The 9,789-nt window shown below is 34.8% G+C and overlaps 1 long non-coding RNA gene across 1 annotated transcript in view; it reads left to right on the plus strand.

Moving 5' to 3' along the window:
• Window positions 1-4,216: 4,216 nt before the first annotated feature.
• LOC121100688 overlaps window positions 4,217-9,789 on the plus strand; it is a 238,163-nt gene continuing 232,590 nt past the window's right edge. Inside the window, exon 1 of the long non-coding RNA XR_005832389.1 lies at window positions 4,217-5,265. This is a non-coding gene — a long non-coding RNA (uncharacterized LOC121100688). The remainder of the gene's footprint in view (window positions 5,266-9,789) is intronic.

The raw sequence follows: 9,789 nt of genomic DNA on the forward strand, positions 1-9,789 counted from the left end.
TAATTACACATTATAAATGGTTTAAATTCACCAAACAGAAGAAAGAGATCAGCAGAGTGGCTAATAAAACGCAACCCAAGTGTATGCTGTTTAGAAGAAACTCACTTCAATTTCAGTGATATAGGCAAACTAAAAGTAAAAGACATAAGAGGTATAAATGCAAACTTTAATATAAAAGCTGGAGTGACTATATTATAATCTGGCTAATTAAGAAGATTACTAGAGACAGAGAGATACATTAAATATTTTTTAAAAGGATCATTCAAGAAGGTAGGTGTGTAATGATCTTAAATGTGTACATACCAAATAACTGTCTCAAAATACATGAAACAAAAACTGGTACCACTGAAAGGAGAGACAGAACATCAGTAATTTTAGTTGGGGACTTTAACACCTGCCTTTCAGCAAATGATAGAACTACTAGTCAGAAATTGGCAAGGATATAGACTAGTGGACCAACATAGTCAACTAGTAGAATCTAATTGTCACATACAGAATACTCCAACTAACAACAGCAAAAGAAGCATTTTTCTAAAATGAGATTTTCACCAAAATAGTCCTTATTTTGGGTCATAAAACACAATTTAACAAATTTAAATTAACTGAAAGTATATAGTGTGTTATCTAACCATTAAGGAATCAAATTAAAATAGACAACAGGAAAATATGTAATCACATTGTATAATTTTTAAAATGTAACTAGAAAATGGGCAAATGCCATGGATAGACATCTCCCTAATGCATATAGACAGATGGCATTTAAGTACCTGAAAACACATTCAACATCATTATACATTCAGGAAATAAGAAATTAAAACCACAATGAGATATTACTATGCACCTATCCGAATGACTAAAATAAAAAAGAATGTGAACACCAAATGGTGGGAAGGATGTGGAGAACCTGCATCACTGTTACATTGCTGTTGAGAATATAAAATAGCACAGCCACTCTAGAAAATACTTTGGCAGTTTCCATAAAACCAAAGCTGTAATTACAATACAACTTAGCAATTACTTACAATTACTGGTCATTTATTCCAGAGAGATGAAAACTTATGTTGACACAAATACTCATACAACAGTGCTCATAACAGCCAATCTTATTCTTAATAGCCAAAAAAGAAAAGAAAAAGGAATAGTTCAGGTATCTTTTAACAGTTAAATAGTAAAAACTATAATTCATACATACTATGGAATACTGCTTAGCAATAACCAAGAATGAACTTGATATACACAACAACTTGGATGAGTCTTCAGTAAATGACGCTGAGTGAAAGCCAATCTCAAAAAGTTATATAAGTTATATAATGTATCATTCTATTTATGTAACATTTTAAATAGAATTTAAACAGAATTTTAGAAACGGAACATAGCACTGGTTGCCTTGATATGGGAGTGAGGGGGGTGCAAAGGGAGGATTGGAGGGGGGTGCAAAGGGCAACCTGGAGATCCTTGTGGTAAAGGAACTGTTTAGGATCTTGACTGTGGTGGTTAATACAGGAACCTACACACGTGATAAAATTGAACAAAACTAAGCATGTGCATTCGTGCTAGCACACACACACACACACACACACACAAATGAGTACAAGTAAAACTGGAGGTCTGAATAAAATTGGTGGATTGTGTCAATTTCAGTACCCTATTGTGATATTGTACTAGTTTTTCAAAATATTACCAGTGGGGGAAAGTAGGTAAAGGATACATAAGATTTCTTTGTATTTTTCTTAAGATTGCACATGAATTTCAAATTCACTCAAGAAAAATGTCAATAAAAAATGTATGATGAGATACTTAATGTTTCAATGTTATTTTAGGTAGTATAAAGTTAAAACCACAGAGATCTATCTAAAATATCAACCTAAATATACCATTCATCTTTTTACAACTTAATCAGACTCTAGGAAGACAATGCCTTATATTTTTATCATGATGTTAAGAAGTTCTCATATCGGTCTGCTTCTCTAGCGTTATCGCTGTCATTCCACGTGTCATATTTATGATGTTCTCAGCTTTTACGTCTTCCACACCAGGCTTTTTTGGATACACGGACTCTGCTTGAATGACTTTTCACCAGCTTTTCACCTGCCAAACTCCTTTTTAACCATTTAAATTGATTTTAAACTGAGAAAACTATCAGTTTATCTTCAACTCTGGCTTGGATTATTCCCTACCTCTTTGTCTAATACCCTTTGCACACTTCTCATTGTACTTACTTCTTCGTGTTATGAGTAATCTATTTCAGGAATCTATTTCCATCCTACTAGACCTTATGGGGACAGAGATAAGAAATCTCCAGAACTGAAAGGAATGTTGACATATAAAAATATTCAATAAATACTAAGAATATGGGACTTTTATATTTAATTTTCAAACATTTCATCTACAGTTTTAGAATTCTGAGGCATGCAGAATTGGTGTTGCAAAACTTTTCTTTATATAGAATTATTTTTGCATCGTTTAAGCGCTTGAAACAACTTAAATGAATTGTGATGATTCATGTTCTACATCTCTTTCCCTTGTGGTTTTGATGGGATGTCTTGATAATTACATTCACACTAAGACATTACAGTAACTAACAATTGCTAGGGTTGTGTTCCTCTCATGAAATTATACCCAAACATCCCTAAGGAAAAAGAGCCTTTGAAAATCAGATATTCTAAAATTAGTTTTAAGTTTACTTTTACAAATCCATCTAGTCTTTGTGCTAATCTCTCATAGTATATGGCAATTATATTCAGTGTATTAATTTGTATATATAGTTAACAGAATATTGTTAAGTGTGCATAAGAAAGTCTGATATAATTAAAAAATGACCTGGACTGGAATCAATAAGTTTTTGTTCAAATCCAGAAGCAGATTAATAACTGTGTGACCTTGAGAAAATCAATACTTTCAAACCCACCATTTCATTAGTATATTTATGGTGTATCTCTACATATTCTTTGAGGATGTAACAACTTGTGGATATGAAAATTTGTGCTACTTGATAGAAAAATAGTAAATATGAGTTTCTGTAAATTTCACAATTGGGTTTTTATAACTTGTGGTGTTATCTATGTATGATTTTGTATAAATTCACTGATATGTTGTATATATGTGTATACTGAAACACTGCGGCTCTGGAGTGCACTCAGAATAAGTGACTAACCCCTGTAAAGCATACAAATACTTAGAATGTATGCATGATATAATTATTTTATTTTACCAAGTATTATACATTTATTTGGGGAGATAATATTTCATTTAAATATGTTTAATAAGATATAATAAATGTAATTCTTTAATCTTACAACGTATCCAGAGTGTTTTTATTTTTTTCTATGTTATGTATACACTGCGTATTTTTTGATGGTCCCTTTTTACAAATTAGTCGTTCTGCTGATGTTCTGTTGTTAGGCGCATATGCATTAAGGGTTGTTCCTTCTTCTTAAGAATTTTCCCCTTTATCATTAGGTATGTCCCTCTATACATAATGCCCCTGATAACTCTCCTCATTTTGCATTCTGCTTTGTTTAAAATTAATATAGCTACTCTTACTTTCTTTTGATTAGTGTTATTACAATATGTTTTCCTCTAGCCCCTTATTTTTAATCTATATTTGCCTTTATATATAAAGTAAGTCTCTTGTAGACAACATATAGTTGGGTCTGTTGTTTGATCCACTCAATCAATCCCTGTCTTAATTGGTGCATTTAGACTACTGGCATTAAAAGTTATTATTTACATAGTTGGCTTATTATCTACCATTACTGTTTTCTATTTGTTGTCCTTGTTCTTTATTCCTATTTGTCTTCCACTCTTTTTCTGCCTTATGTGTTTTTTTTTTTTTTTTTTTTTTAAGATTTTATTTATTTATTTGACAGAGATAGAGACAGCCAGCGAGAGAGGGAACACAAGCAGGGGGAGTGGGAGAGGAAGAAGCAGGCTCATAGCAGAAGAGCCTGACGTGGGGCTCGATCCCACAACGCCGGGATCACGCCCTGAGCCGAAGGCAGACGCTTAACCGCTGTGCCACCCAGGCGCCCCGCCTTATGTGGTTTTAAATAAGCATTTTATATTATTCTATTTTTTTCTCCTTTCTTGTACTTTAAATGCTTTTTTATTGATGGCCCTACAATTTGTAATACACATTTGCAACTTGAAATTCAATTCCACTTTCGAGTAACTCTGTACTGCTTCATGGGTAGTTTAAGTACTTTATAATAACAAAAGAATCCTCATTCCTTCTTTTTTAAAATATCATAGTTATCATACATTTCACTGATACATAAGGTACAAAAAGTTCCATATCAAACATTGATACATTGATGTATCAAATGTTATAATAACAATGTTGCTATTATTACTTTTAACGAACTGTTATCTGTTTATTGAGAGGGTTCCAGTTTATTGATGGTGATGTTCTCATCTAGGAATGCTTGACACACTTGCCTGCACCCATATTATTCATAGGGAACTGCACAGACATGCCCCTCACTGGAGCCAATACTGTGGATGAATCTGCTCTTCTGGCTCCTATTATAATCGGAGAATGCACTTCAGCAAAAACATCAGGGAACTTTGAGGAACAAGAATTATTACTCAGAGGTTATGCAACGTGCTTGGATGCTCAACCGAGGACATGTAGAAGGTACACGGTGAGACTGTGGGAAGAGGGTAGGAAGAAAGAGGGGGAGGAGGACCCTAGACTTGGCCTTTATGAGGGTCTCCTGGTGGATTACCTGGGGTTTTGCTGGGTCATTCATAATTGGCCAATCTGCAGCATAACAGGGGGAATTTCCCTTCCTCCACGTGGAAGGCTATGACCAGCTGGGTTGAGTATTTACCCTTCTCCCCCGGAAAGCTGGAAGGAACTGAGCTGGGTCTGTGCCTTCCTCGCCTGGAAAGCAGAACCAGCTGGTTAGGTATCTCCCCTCCCCCATGTAATTAGACTCTGACAAACACCCAGAGTTTAGGATTTGGTTAAATAGTTTCTCCTGAGGGCAGGCCTTATTAAGAACAGAAAGTTCTGGTGTATTTCAAAATGGTTCTCTCTCCCTGCCATGCCTGAAGCACAAGGGAATTTTATTCAGTATTCACTGTGAAAATCTGTTAGAACTTCTAGGTGTGAGACTTACGAAAGAGTGGGGGCTTCCTCGGGACCGGGTCCCCTTGCAGTTTTTGCCTCACGCACTCGTCCACACTGAGCCTCCAGCAACTCAGCGGTTACAGTTCGGGTTTCCTACTTGGACGCTGGTTCCTGTGCCGGTTTCTCCTCCGGTAAGTTGTGATTTTTTTTATTTGTTGGTTCGTCTTTCCAATCTTGGGAGAAGCAGTTTGCCTTGTGACTTCATTTTCTTAGTGATTTAAGGGCTGTTGATTTTATAGTTTGTTCGCTTTTTGTTTGTTGCTAGGACAGAGCAGACATTTCCAAGTTTCTTAAATGCTAGACTACAAACCGTTTTTCTTTTTCGGTAGTTGAAACGCATTGTTGTTATCTGATAATATTTAACAGGACTAGAACCTTAGATGTACAAGGGAGGGAGATTTCCCATAGATTTATTGTACGGTGTAAAATTGGGTATTAGTAGGTTGTGAATTTGAAAGATATATTCAAGTTTGATCCAAACTACTATCTCTGAAGAAACCTTCTACGGTGAAGCATTTCCCCCAGATCCCTGTGACTTAAGGTTGAAATGTTGGTGAATTAAATTATCATTTCCTTTGGTGCTAAAGTTATGGTAATGATTAACAGATACCTAAGTTAGTTCCCCAAACTTGTAGGATATAAACAATAAAAAAAAAGTGCTTTATAGGCAAAACAATCCCCTATTTATTTTGTATGTAAACGTGAACAAGATATTCAATTATTCTAAAATTTGGTTTCCCCTCTTTCAAAATGGAGTGACTTAAATTATAGTATTTTTTTGAAGGTTTAAATATTTATAATTTAAAAAGTGCCTAGTGCTTAATACATATTTAATTTCCCTTTCTGTCTTACATTAATATAGTATTTCTCCAAATTTCCTAATGATCAAAAATACAGGTTTGCTTGTTAAAATTTAGATATCTGGGTTCTACCTAAGAGTTACTAAATCAGAATCGTCAGTAAATCTGCGCTGAGACCCAGCACCCATGTGTTCTTTATAAAGGTCATTGACGAAATTGCGCTGGTTAAAGTTTCAGGTGAGCACAATCTGGCTGATCCAATACAAAGCTGTAGATTATGTTAGCAATGGGGAAACTCCCCTGAAGCTAGATTCAGGGATTCAGTTGGTTTTTCTACATATTGGTTATCATAAGAGTGTTTCTGTAGTTTCTGTAGTTTCTTTGATGGGCTTTTGTTTAAAGAAGACTTGCATAAAAGTTCCGGCCATCTGATTATTTTCTGGAATAACATATGGGAAATGATTATACCAAAGTGTCTTCTGTGTAGTATATACAAGTATTGCGTATCCACATATTTCTTATTCCATATGAATCTGTGATTGATGGTTATGCAAGTACTAGATCATGTATTTTGAAATACAGAAAATGGTTTGTTTTAAAAATATTCACACGGCTCTATTCTGATACTTCACCTGAAGGAATTCGTATCTCACACACATACAGAAACACACTAGTACCTTCTAAAACCCCAGCTCTAATGCTTGCAAAATATGTGACTACGGAACAATTATTTAACCTCTTAAAATTTAAACTTAAGTCAGATGTGGAAATCACAAAAATTGTATTAAAAAATTATTTAGAGGGATGCCTGGGTGGCTCAGTCAGTTAAGGGTCAGACTCTTGACTTCTCAGGTTATGATCTCAGCGTTGTGAGATTGAGCCCAAATCTGTCTCCCTCTCCCTCTTCCCCTCCAGCCTGTGCTTGCTTTCTCTCTCTCTCAAAAATAAATTTATTTATTTATTTATTTATTTATTTATTTGAGCACTAGATCCTCTTGTGTTCTTATGTACCTGGTATATCATAGATGAAGTTCCTGCTCCTAGGTTTCAAATGAGCCCAGATGCTTGAGAGTAGTTCTCGCATGGGATTCTGCGGCAGTTCGACGAAGGGCAACCTCAAATCCATAGCTTTAGACTTTTTGCACAGTTCTGTTAAACATAGAGGATGTCGTTTTCAGAATGTTTAAGAACCTCTTCTAATCGGAGTTGAAAGACCTTTCAATTTCTGTTATATTGACATACAAGCCTTTGACAGCTCTCTCCACAAATTTGTTCATCTTGTATTTGCAAGACAATTCAGGAGTTTAAAATAACAAAATACAATTCAAAACTGAACATATAAAAATAAAAGGTAAAATGGGCTATCTGAAAATTCTGCTGTTTTTAAAAAGAAAAACATCACTATGTGCTTAGTTCTTTGAAAGTTAGTAAATTTAAAGGTGTAAGCACATCCAGAGGCAGGAAGAAATGCCCTAAGCATTGAAATACCCGAGACTATTTTATATATGTTCCAAAAAATAAAATTGAACCACTATTCTTATTATAAATTTATAGATAATATAAATACTTGTAGAAGTCCAGATAATACATAAATGTGAAGGATATAAATATAAAGACTATAGGAAAAAGCACATAAGATCTATGTACAGCCAATCCCTAATAATTCTTAAATACCATGAAGAGTTAAATATGTTTTAATTTTATTATATATGCATGTATATATGTGTGGTTATCTATATCTCTATACATGTGTATCTCTCTCTCTCTCACCCCCCATATATATATATAGAGAGAGAGAGAGAATTTCTAGACCTTTTTCTGAAATATGATACGATATAAAATGCAGTATTAGGATAAAAATCCATATTGGTGTGTGATTATATTGCTTTAACCCATTCATCATGTATCCTGGCCAAAACTCTTAAAATGTGTATAGCAAAGTCATCTTTAATAGCTATGTATCATTCCATTTATTAGATGTACAGTACTTTAATTTTCTTAAACACATGCCTATTTTTCTGTACTGAAGTTGATTTCAAGCTTCCCGTATTAGCGGTGAAGCAGTGATGATGCATGTGGGCGTATCTTGCACACTTGTCTAATCGTTTACTTAAAGACATTCCCAATTGTCAGGCAAATAGTTAATTGCATTTGTTTAAGCAGACATTGCAGATGATTTTGATAAATTGAGTAACAGAAAGGTAGTCACAATTCAGAATATTATATATGATGAAGTATGTATAGAATTGTTTGTGTTTGAGTGTGCGGTTGTATTTTAAAGAGAAACGTGGGAAAGATGATCAAGCAAATGTGCATTAACTCCCCTGGATGGCAGGGTTTCAGGGGATCTTTTCTTGCAGAAGGTATTTATTAAATTAAAGAAGTATTTTGTATTTGTAACATGACACACAAAAGCATATTTATAATTTGCAGAATCAGAGAAACAATAAAAGGAAAAGAAAAAGCAACACAAATCAGTGGAATAAATGGGTGGAAAAATGAAAAAACCAAAACAAAACCTAGCTTCATTCTAAAAAATGAATCATCGAACTTTGCATCAAAAACCAGGGATGTACTGTATGGTGACTAACATAATAAAATAAAAAAAAATTAAAAAAATGATACACTAAAAGATGCCCCAAATTTTAAATACAATATTGTATATTTTCAATAGTTTAATATGTATTTATTTAAAAATACCTATTGGCAGGTTTTTCTTTTTTCCTTTATTAATTTACACTTGTGCCAAAATAGCATGAGTATGTTTATGTCTCCTACTCGGGTGCTGTTAGCCCCCTTAGACTCTGCTATTTTGTGAGATGAAGCTTTTTATTTTTTTTATTATTTTTTAATGTTTTTTTATTATATTATGTTAGTCACCATACAGTACTTACCTGGTTTCTGATGCAAAGTTCGATGATTCATTAGTTGCGTATAACACCCAGTGCACCATGCAATACGTGCCCTCCTTACTACCCATCACCAATCTGTCCCATTACCCCACCCCCCTGCCCTCTGAAGCCCTCAGTTTGTTTCCCAGAGCCCATAGTCTCTCATGCTTCATTCAACCCCTTCTGATTAACCCCCCCGTTCTTTATCCCTTTCTTCTCCTACCGATCTTCCTAGTTCTTATGTTCCATAGATGAGAGAAATCATATGATAATTGTCCTTCTCTGCTTGACTTATTTCACTTAGCATTATCTCCTCCAGTGCCATCCATGTTGCAGCAAAAGTTGAGAACTCGTTCTTTCTGATAGCTGAGTAATATTCCATTGTATACATGGACCACAACTTCTTAATCCAGTCATCTGTTGAAGGGCATCTCAGCTCCTTCCACGATTTAGCTATTGTGGACATTGCTGCTATGAACATTGGGGTGCATATGGCCCTTCTCTTCACTACGTCTGTATCTTTGGGGTAAATACCCAGTGGTGCAATGGCTGGGTCATAGGGTAGCTCAATTTTTAACCTTTTAAGGGACCTCCACACTGTTTTCCAGAGTGGCTGTACCAACTTGCATTCCCACCAACAATGTAGGAGGGATCCCCTTTCTCCTCATCCTCTCAGCAATTGTCGTTTCTTGCCTTGTCAATTTTTGCCATTCTAACTGGCATAAGGTGGTATCTTAGTGTGGTTTTGATTTGAATTTCCCTGATGGCTAATGGTTTTGAACATTTTTTCATGTGTCTGTTAGCCATTTGTATGTCATCATTGGAAAAGTGTCTGTTCGTATCTTCTGCCCATTTTATGATTTATTTATTTGTTTCTCGTGTATTGAGTTTGAGAAATTCCTTGTAGATCTTGGATACCAGTCTTTTATCTGTAGCATCATTTGCAAATATATTCTCCCATTCT

This window comes from Ursus maritimus, unplaced genomic scaffold (genome assembly GCF_017311325.1).
Source record: "Ursus maritimus isolate PB19 unplaced genomic scaffold, ASM1731132v1 scaffold_5, whole genome shotgun sequence".
Classification (NCBI taxonomy): domain Eukaryota; kingdom Metazoa; phylum Chordata; class Mammalia; order Carnivora; family Ursidae; genus Ursus; species Ursus maritimus.